Below are 10,442 nucleotides of genomic sequence, written 5' to 3'. Positions count from 1 at the left end.
GAGAGAAAAGTAACCAAGACAGCATCCCTTTTTACCATTACTTCCAACATTCGCAAAAACTGAACACACTGTTATTTTCCATAGCAGTTTCTGTTTTACTGAAACGTGGGATTTTATGGAAATCAAAAGCTATAGATCTTGACAAAAGTCTTTACCTCTCACATTATATGGTCTAAACCTCAGAGGAATATCACCCGTTATGTAGCCCACCCCACTTAAATCCTCCTTTACAGCTGGGGACTCTATAGCCGGGGACTCTACAGCCAGAGTCAGGCAAGGCAGTACTGCAGCCACAGTCTCTTAGCTTCTGTTGAGTGTTCTGTTTGACTCACAGAATCCACTTCTGTGTTCATTCACAGATTCCCTTGTGGCTGGACAAATAGTACTGTGTGTGAAATGCATGTCAGCAATGCTAAGTATGGGCCGTGCTGAGGAAGGAAGTAAAGAGTGGAAATGATGCCCACTTAGTGGCCACACTGTACAAGTACGGTACCAAGGGACAGGACATTACACAGCTCCTCAGCTAAGCTGGCTTGAGACATATGACCATTCCCATCTTTACTAGCAAAAAAATATATTGAGCACTGTGGGAAAGGGGTCCAGAGGTCTGGTTGACGGCCGTGGTGGACGAGCGAGTCTGAGCAAAATTAGACTTGTCATGTCCTCAGCAAACCGAGTGAGTCAACCTGCCTAGGCTGTCCCGCTCTGTCCCTCCCTCGGTGCCTCCCCTCGATAAACACGCCCCCTTTTGCCACGCCCCTAGCCTGCTCTATAAAACACCTGGTACTTCCGCAATAAAGTAGATCTGCGCCATCAGCCTGGTGTCCGGTGTCTTCTTTTCACCGTGTTGCCACTTACCATGGGCCCAGGTCCCTCAACCCGAGAGGTTCTACCTCAGAGCACAAATGTTTCTACCCCAAATTTAGTATTCTTCATATCATAAGACCTAGAACCTAACACAGAGAAAATCAAAGCCTAAGGCTATTGGTTCAAACTCTATTGACTTAAATACATAATTTCAATGAAGTGTCATAGAAACCCTAAGACATGATGGAATCTATCATGGAGAGAGAACAACAGAAGAACCAGAGATGTATACCTTTGAAAGTATACTAACAAAGCTAGCATTTATCATCCAAGTTCAATGTACTGCGCTAGAAAATTAACTCATACCAAACTGACTTGACTCTTTCTACAGCCCTGTATAGAATTTTCCACAGGTAAAAATGGAAGCAGAACTACAAAAGATTGTGCCTGGCCTACAAAGTAGATGAGAAGTTTGAGGCTAATATGTCAATTTGAGGCTAATAAGCCTAGGCTTTTCTATAAACTCCTCTTTAAACCTCATCCTGGATGCTACATCAGGTTCTATCTCTATTTTTCTTGCCAGGATTTCCCACAAACTCTCTCCACCTCTGGGCATGTGGATTGTTCTGCTTTTTATCTACACGTGGTTCCTAAACAGCATTCTTCTTCACGAGAGAATTCTGTATCTCCACAAAGCTGCTTCTGGGCACAGTGAAGGGACAGGCTGCTAAAGTGTTCGCACAATAGAACTGGTGAATGACCCACCCTCAGTGCTCCAGCTCATCCAGCCTAGGACATTTGTCTTTCTTTCCTTCCTCCTTTTTGACAATCATATCATTATGGGCTCTACTCTTAATGGAGCAGAATAGGTGAGAGCTAGAACAGGCTGTCCTTGGAGGACCACAAACAAAAGTGTTCCAAGAGCATTATTTTGATAAAGAAATTTATTCTGTCAGAAGATGAATAGAGTTGATAAGCGCAGTGTCTCTAAAGACTTTCCCAAACTTGCTTTGTCAAGAAATTAATAATACAAAGGAGAGTGCTTTAGGAAATGAAGAGTTCAGTAACTACATTCTGTTTTATTGGAGAAAGACAGGCTACCTTCCCAGGGTAACAAGGGTTTTCACAGCTACCTGCCTCCCAGAAGGACTAGATCTATTGAAACCTACCATGGCCATACAGTGTCTGTTGATTCCTGTGCAGTCCTGGGCTTGTGGGGACACCAGCCCCAAGCACAGAGAGAGCAGGATCCTCGACAGCCCAGCTGCAGGATGTCTGACTGCTGACTGAGTTAGTGTCACTTGCTCTTCTGACAATGCCACAGGGATGAGAAGCTCTAAGAACCTCCAGAGACTAATAATGCAAGTGTTAATCATTAGCATCTCCCAGAATTCTTGTAGTTCTCATCACTTCCAGATTTTCTGGCTGCTGTTTGTGTAATTGAAGAAAACGACACAGCCAAAGGGAGGCAATTTATCTTTTGAGCCTGTCTCTAGCAGAGCAACCTAGCTGGGTTGCATAACAAAGATCCAGGCAAAGGAAATAATTGAACATCAGGGGCCTGTGGGTGTGGCCTCTCTTGGTATAACAGATCCAAGTTATAAAAGAAGAAAAACACTGTAAGAGCAATTTAAAAATCTTTAGGCTTCATGGAAATTTGAAGAAGCATCTTCCTACCAGATAAAGCAACCTCAGAAGAGAGAGGGGGAGTAAGATCTGTATTTATTATTCAAAACCCAATAAATATTGAGAAATGACTCTTGGGCTGAATTGTCTATCTTGTGCCCACTGGCTTAAATCAAGTTGAAAAACTACTGAGTGAGCACTAACCTAACATAACCAGCCATCTACAGACTGTGAAATACAACGTAATTGTCTTAGCACCCTCTCATTATTTACAGTTATTACTTTGCCTGTTACAATACACAGAATATACTACATTCCAGAGCACAAAAGTTGTCCAAATCCCAGACTGGAAGACTTTTACTCATTTACAGATAGCACATTCTTTTAGAAAACTCTCTAGGGATTCAAAAATATAAACGTAAATGATTCAGAAATATTTTTAGGTTATTCAGTTTATCTATCTGTTGGCTTAGGACACTAGTAGATTAATAAAACCAATAAGGAAAGAGTGGAATTAACATCTGCATAGCAATGTCAGCCATTTCAACACCACTGGAAATGCTTAGGAAGCTCAACCTAAACCCAACTCCAAATCTACTGAATCAAAATCTTTGTTTGAACCTGACAATACAAATTATCTGGGGCTCATGCTAATAATCCTTCATGGCTTCACATTTTCAAAGCCCTTAAATTCTCTTAGCTGCACCAAATATTGGGGAAAAGATTTAAGATGAAGAGAAATAAAACCATACAAAAAGAGAAATGAAAACATACAGGAAAGAAAAGATAACTGGGATCTGAAGTATTATAGGACTATATTAGAAAATCCCTTTATTCACTGTGAAAATTGTTCTCAACTTTTCCTTTATAAAATAATCCTTTGTTACAAATTTCTTTGCACCTCTCATTTTTGCCCTCTGCATCTGGACAAGGCTCTGGGATCACTGTCCCAGTCCCCCCTCCGTATATAGCACAGGGAGGGTTGACACCACCAGGGAGCAGCTGGGTGGTGGTTATAAGCTTCCATTGGTAGAGCTACACTTAGCCACAAACCACTTATGAGCTAGATTTAGTTGGTAAAATCTCCCTTTGTCTGGCATTACTTTAGACCACCTTTCTCCCTGGAATTTCCTTTCCCATTGCTTTATTAGATCTGCTAATAGAAGGCTAAGCTTGGAGTGAGCACATGCCAGTGTGACTGCAGCAATCATGCTGCACTGGTTACACAAATGAAAGGAAAACTGAACAAAACAAGCACTTCATATGTTCCTCTAAGAGCAAATATGCCACCCACGCCACAAAAGTGGTAAATATACTATTTTTGTCTTCGATAAACTGGCCAGAGAAAAAGACTGAAAACAGTTGGTGATCACAAAGGTTATTTTCAAATAATTGCATTAATATCCAAACACATAGACAACTTTTAAAGGATCTGATAAAAGCCCAAAGGTAATTGGATAGCCCATTTTCTGTTGCTATAATCAGTTTTTGGTGCTATTTATTTACTTTAATTTTTATGATAATTTACTACAAGTAGATATTAATCAAGAAAATACAAAAATTCTTCTATGAAAAAATAAAACAAAAGCTCATAACAACATAATTAGAGAATGATAATGATTAATACACTGCCATGATCACTACCATGATTTTAAAAGAATGATCAAAATGTTACTCAGAGTAAAAGTCATAGCCAATCTTTTAAGTCTGAGTACTTAAAAAGAAAAGATGTTTATTTCACTCATATTTCTGGGGAGTGAATGTTGGAAATCTGGCAGTCCCCGTGTGTTTATTCTCTGGGAAGTGCTTGGTCATCACAGTGCAATTGTGTGAAAAAGGAGAGATTATGAGAGAAGACAGAAATATCCAAGGACCAATTTTTGTGGATTTGTTCGTTTGTTTATAGTAGTCCCTTCTCACAGAAAATAAATCATATCCCAGGAGAGCAACACTAACCCTTCAGAGAAGGTGCCCCAGGGACTGGCTCATCTTTCACTAGGCATTGCACTTAAAGTTCCACCACCTGTCAGTATCTCCAGACAGGGCACTCACTTAGGGCACATACACATTGGAGGAACACATCTGAGCATTATTCTCAACCAGCACTAAGGTACCAAGCAATTCCTATACTCCTCTTTGTGGGAACTGCTTTCTCAATAATTGCCAAAGAAAACAAGGAAAAATTTACTAACAGAAAAATCAATTACACTCCAAATCCCTCTAATCCAAAGTTTAGTGGGCTATTTAGGTAACAATGAGACAGTCTGAACTCTAAGCCCCCATGAAAACAATGAGAGAAGATGATAGAAAAGGCAGAATAAAGGGAATGGAATCCAAAAGATGAGAGCTGGCTCCAAGGCAGAGTGGCAGATGGCAGAGGGCAACTGTTCATGGTGGCAGAAAACATCAAAAGCAACAAGAGCAAAAAGGGAGAAGCAGGTGGGGAGAGCAAGCCTCTTTCCCTCCCTTTCATTGTATGCAAACTACCTGCCCCAGGGCGGGTGTAGCACTCACACCCATAATCCCAGCATTGGACCATGAATCAATCATAAACTCTAGAAGCCCACCCCATGACTACATGAGGCTTTGAGGGGACATCCAGACACAAATCATAATACTTCTTATGGAGCCAGCTTGCTGCTAACAGAAAAAATTGACAAAATTCACAAGAAATCAGAAATAAGTGGATTGTTGATCATTTTTTAATTTCCAACATTAATCCATAATCCACAGTATTTGTCTCTGCTACTGAACTTAGATATTTCAGAATGTTGGAAGCAAGATTTTAACTGAGCAAATGCATATAATAGGATATTTTATCATTCATAAGCTGTATAAACTGCAACTGAAATGCTGTAGTAGCCAGTTAAATAACTCAATGATGAATTTTAGCTGTGAAACACTAGGATCTATATTTGGAGTTGTAACATTTTAAGTGTTAAGCATAAAATTAATTTAGAACATGCTTTTTTGTCACAGATTTTGAAATGAAACTTGGTAACTGAATTTGTTTAACTCTGTTGAAAACATTTCTTAGTTTAGAGAAACTGTCAGTCAAGTCAGGATTCCTGAGCATTCTCAGACATCAAGGTTCCCTCTACTTTAACTCTCACCAAGGACTGCCTAAAAGGGTATCTCACTCTTGACAAAATGATTCAACTCCAAGGCTCCACATTTAGAATCCTCCCTGTCTGATCACCATCAGCTGTCGTGGCTCAATTTTTTCTCATATGCTTCCCACTCAGCTTTGGGTTCCAGCTTCTCTGCACGGCTCCAGTCAGAAGCTCCCCTGGCTGTTTGTGTGGCCTGGAGCCCACCAGCTATTTGTTTCTTCCTCTGTGCTCTGGGTGTATCTGACTCATCCTAAGCCCATCCTCAACCTGGAGTAAGTCCTAGTGCCTCCTAGATTGAATGGTGGAGCAGGGAGGGTCCCTCAGTCAGTACCAGCACACACCAGTAGTAAGAGAGTAGAACAGCTACTTTTCTTTGCACTTAGATCCTCCAAATCCTGAGATTATTGCATTTTTTTCACACACACTTATCTCATGCATCTGACAGAAATCATCCCTCTGTTGCTTATTCTCTAAGCCTTCCCCTTCCTCTCTCTTGTTCTCCACAATTTGTTCTCCTCCTCCATTGTGTCCATGTCATGTGAGCTCCTTTAACCTCCACATTCTTCCTCTGAACATCACTCTCTGATTGCAGGAGGGTCTGTTATCTTATTGGGCAGAACTAATCCCTCTACTTCCTTCTTAAGCCCCAGTGTCACAGTTCTCTGAGACCCTCTTTTTTCTTGCATGCTCATTCTTAGGCCTTCAAACTGTTCCTTTTCAAATGTGATGGAACCTCATGCCCTGATATAGTTACCTCCTCATGTCATCTCTACAGGGTACAAACTTATTTTGTCTCTGTGTTTAACATCTGTTTCTCTCAGAAAAATCACAAGCATTTGTTTTCTATATGTACATGTTATATATTCCATAAACTCAAGAGAATAGTTTTTAAATACAGCCTAAACTTCTCAATTGCTTGAGCTTATTCAGAAGCAAAGAAAGAAGTGATGTAATTAACCATACCTTGGAGAAATCTCTGTAATTTAGGTGGAGAACAAAGACTTACAACTATGCCCAGCTACTCTAAGAAGAAAGTGCAGCCTCAAGGTCCCAAACAAAGAGGATACAGCAAAGTTCAGGAACCAGAGCTCAAGATGAGCATACAAGTACGAGTTCCTCAGCTTCCTAGGGCCCCATTTGTAAGATGATTACAAGCTGACTTACAAATGAAGGGTAAGATATATTTTTAAAATATTATCAAGAAGGGTCATTTCATGAAATTTCAGCCTTACACTTTTGACTACAGAAATTCAAGCTAAATAGACATTTAATGCTTTTATTATATTAATTCATAAATCTCTGTAAGACTTTACAATGACTTCTAATACAAAAATTTTAAGTATGTAATACATTAGCTTATTGTCAACAATGGCAGACATGGAACTCATAGGAAAATGTTCTATTTATTTCCCTATTCATATATTTTCCTTCTAACTAAGTATTATAAACAAATATCGTTTGGAATAAATGACATCTGTATAGTTTAAGTTGTTCATTTAAAAAGTAATGTCAAAGAACCAACTCTTTAATTCATTAATTCTTTGTATCATTTTCAGAGCCTCCATTGCATTAATTTTTGCTCTGATCTTTATAACTTCCTCCCTTCTTTGGGCTTTGGCCTTGAATTGCCCTTCTTTTTCCAGAAGCTTAAGGTGTAGCATAAGTTTGTTTGTGCTCATTCTATTTTCCTGATGTAGGAATTGACTGTTATAAATTTTCCCTCTGAGGACTGCTTTCTTTGGGTCCCACAGACTCCAGTTTTGGGTATTTTTCAAGAAAAACTGTAAACATCGTAACACAGTGATATATGTGCACCTGTCTGTACAGCAGGACAATTTGTCATAGCTAAATCTTGGTAATTGTTCAAATGTCCATCACCTGAGGAATGGATAAAAAAGATGTGGTATTTTTATGCAATGGAGTATTACTCAGCTATAAAAAAGATAAACTCTAGGCTTTTATCGGATGCAACTAGAGACCATACTCATAAGCAAAATAAATAAGACCTGCATGTATAAACATCATATTGTTTCCCTAGTGTAAGAACATGAAAGAGTAAATAAAACCCAGAAGGTACAATAGATATTATGAAAGAGAAAGAAATTGCTCAAAGGGAGGAACTGGGATGAGGGAAAGGAGAAAAAAAGAAAGAAAGAAAGAAAGAAGGGGAGAAAAAATATATATATACAAGGATGGCTGGAATAATTGTACTACTGTTGTCAACTGGTTTATTGTAAGGAACAGTTAATGCTTAAGATTTTTTGCCCAGTTATGCATGCTTATATCTGGTAATCCGAACAACTAATTTGAGGACAGCAATATTCAATATAACAGCCATTGTTGAATCTCTACCATCTTATTTAGTGGAGCTCTGTATCATTTCTAATGTTTTTATTATTTTTTATTGTTTTTAATTGTTTGATCAATCTTGCATTCCCACATCTGGAAATCTAAGCAATCTTGTTAAAGATAACAATACATAATATAACAACCATTGTTAATTTCTTCTCATCTTGTTTTGAAATTCTGTATTGTTTCTATTGCTTTTGTGCTGTTTTGTTTTTGTCTTTGTTGTTATTTTGTTATTTTTCCTCTTTAAAATAAATAAATAAAATTTATAAAAAGAAGTACTACAAATCCAAGAAAGAAAATTTTATAGCAAAGTGATAAGCACATTATGAAAAGGTCTTTTGTTGTTCAGACTTTTTTTGACCAGTAGTAATATGCTGGAGAGATTTCACATTACACAATAACTGTTCACACTGACACTTTACAGAAGAACCACATCTCTCCTATTAGGCTTCAGTGCAGAGTAAATGGAGAGTGTATCCACCGTCCTTCTGTTCTGGGAAAGATGCACAGAGCACCTCACATATTTCTTTTCCCATCTCATTCTGCACTATCCAAATCAGTGCAGCTCTTCGTTTTCTACATGCAGTGACACTATTTTCATCAAATGGCCCACATAGTTATCTGCTGTTCCAAAAGACAGAGTGATGTGTGTATTCAGGGCTTCCTTCTTCATTCTGAGGACAACTACAGAATTAGCTTTTACAGTCTTCAAATGTGAACATTCTATAAAAGTACAGCAGGGACACATACTTCTAACACTGTCTTTTCTTATCCATCTGTCACATTCCACAAAACTGCTAACCACAATACCTCTGTCAATTTTGGCTGCATATACATATATATGTAAAATGTTTTAGACTCCAGACGATCTATGAGACAAACGTGTAAATACTTCATTTTCAAAAATTTAAATGTTAGTTTTAAATGAGAATGGCTGGAAAAAAACCAGACTAGTTGAAATGATTTTTGATGTTTGAGGCATCAGTGTCCTACACAGATAAAATAAGCCACAGACTCTGACACAGGACAGAATAAGTATCCTCATTTTAGGAAAACATAGACTAATTTTGCTCCGAAGACTTCCTGTGTAAAATAAAGTATGCATATTTTATTTGGTGGACTTTTAAGTTCATTAGGGGGCTTTAACATTGCATAATGCTGTAACACTAAGTGCACATATGTTAAAATATCTGCCGGATGATTGCTGTCCCAAGCATATCATAGGACACTCCCACAGTATAGTACAGGATGAGGGGAAAGAAGAACTGACACAGAACTGACAGTGCCGATAGCAGCAGATGGTGGTGAACACTCACAAAGCTTTGCAATACACACCATTTCTTCTTCCAAGCAATTGTATGGGCGCTTCCTGTATGCAAGAGATTTCAAAGTTAATTGCCTTTGTATCTGCTGCCATAACTGTGTGTGTCTAAAGGAAAGACTGGAGGTGGAGCAGCAGAAGATAATATAGCATGGACTTTCTTATGCTCTACTACTTCCTTATTCAAATGTCTACTCATTATGTAATTTCTCAGAGCTCTCAGAAGGTGCAACCAAGAATACAGCAGGTGCCCTTCAGGGCTAGAGATGAGAAAAAGGAAGACACTGAGAAGGGGTAAAGCTTGAAAAGGGCTCTACTTAATTTTATGAGAAATCCACAAAATCAAGCTCAGTGTTGTAAAAGTTATTTTGATACAGATTCATCAAAGTCCATGAAAAAGAAGGAGAAAGAAAAAGTGATATGAGAATGAGTGAAAGCTTTTCCCCCAGCTGGACAGTCTCTTAAGTCTCTGAAGGCAAATGCTGCCTGAACATTTCATGTGTGCATGTGTGTGTGTGTGTGGGGGGGGGGTTATAGCTTGAGTCATCTTTAAAACACCACTGTCCATCATTTTTACCCATTGAGTCCTTACTCTGTGCTATTGGTGGCTGTAAAGGATGGAAAGGACATTCTATTAGAGCTTTCCAGAGTGAGAGATCCAAAGGTGCTGACGTGTGCGTGCATGCACGGACGTGTATATGTGTGTGTGTGTGTGTGTGTGTGTGTGTATCACACAACTGAAATAATTGAATCATGTAGTTGTGAAGCTTGGTAAGTCTAAAATCTGTAGAGTGGCTACTAATATGCCGGAAACTCAGACCCAAAGGAAGATTTGATGTCTTACCTGGATTTGGAAGTCACATAGAGATATACAGATCCCTCTTCCTGTGCAAACCTTAGTCTAAGTGTATTTCTCTTAAGAACTTCAGCCAACTGGATTATATCTACTTACATTCTGGAAGGTAATCTACTTTATTCACTGTACAACAACATCTACCATGAGCTTTGACCAAATATGTGGGTATCACAACCTAGCAATATATAAAATTAACTGTCATAGGCTCAACCTCCACAATTAATTTGAAATGACTTCCATAAAGAAGCTCTCACATCTATTCTAAGAAAATGCCTATTCCTAGTAAAATCCATTCAGGAAAACTAAATTTTAAAAACTCAGTTCCCTAAGGAAAGTCCTTAAATATTGTTTTACCTAAGACAAAAAA

This window comes from Chinchilla lanigera, unplaced genomic scaffold (genome assembly GCF_000276665.1).
Source record: "Chinchilla lanigera isolate Chin_1 unplaced genomic scaffold, ChiLan1.0 scaffold00046, whole genome shotgun sequence".
Lineage (NCBI taxonomy): Eukaryota > Metazoa > Chordata > Mammalia > Rodentia > Chinchillidae > Chinchilla > Chinchilla lanigera.
Note: the sequence above shows the minus strand (reverse complement) of the source record.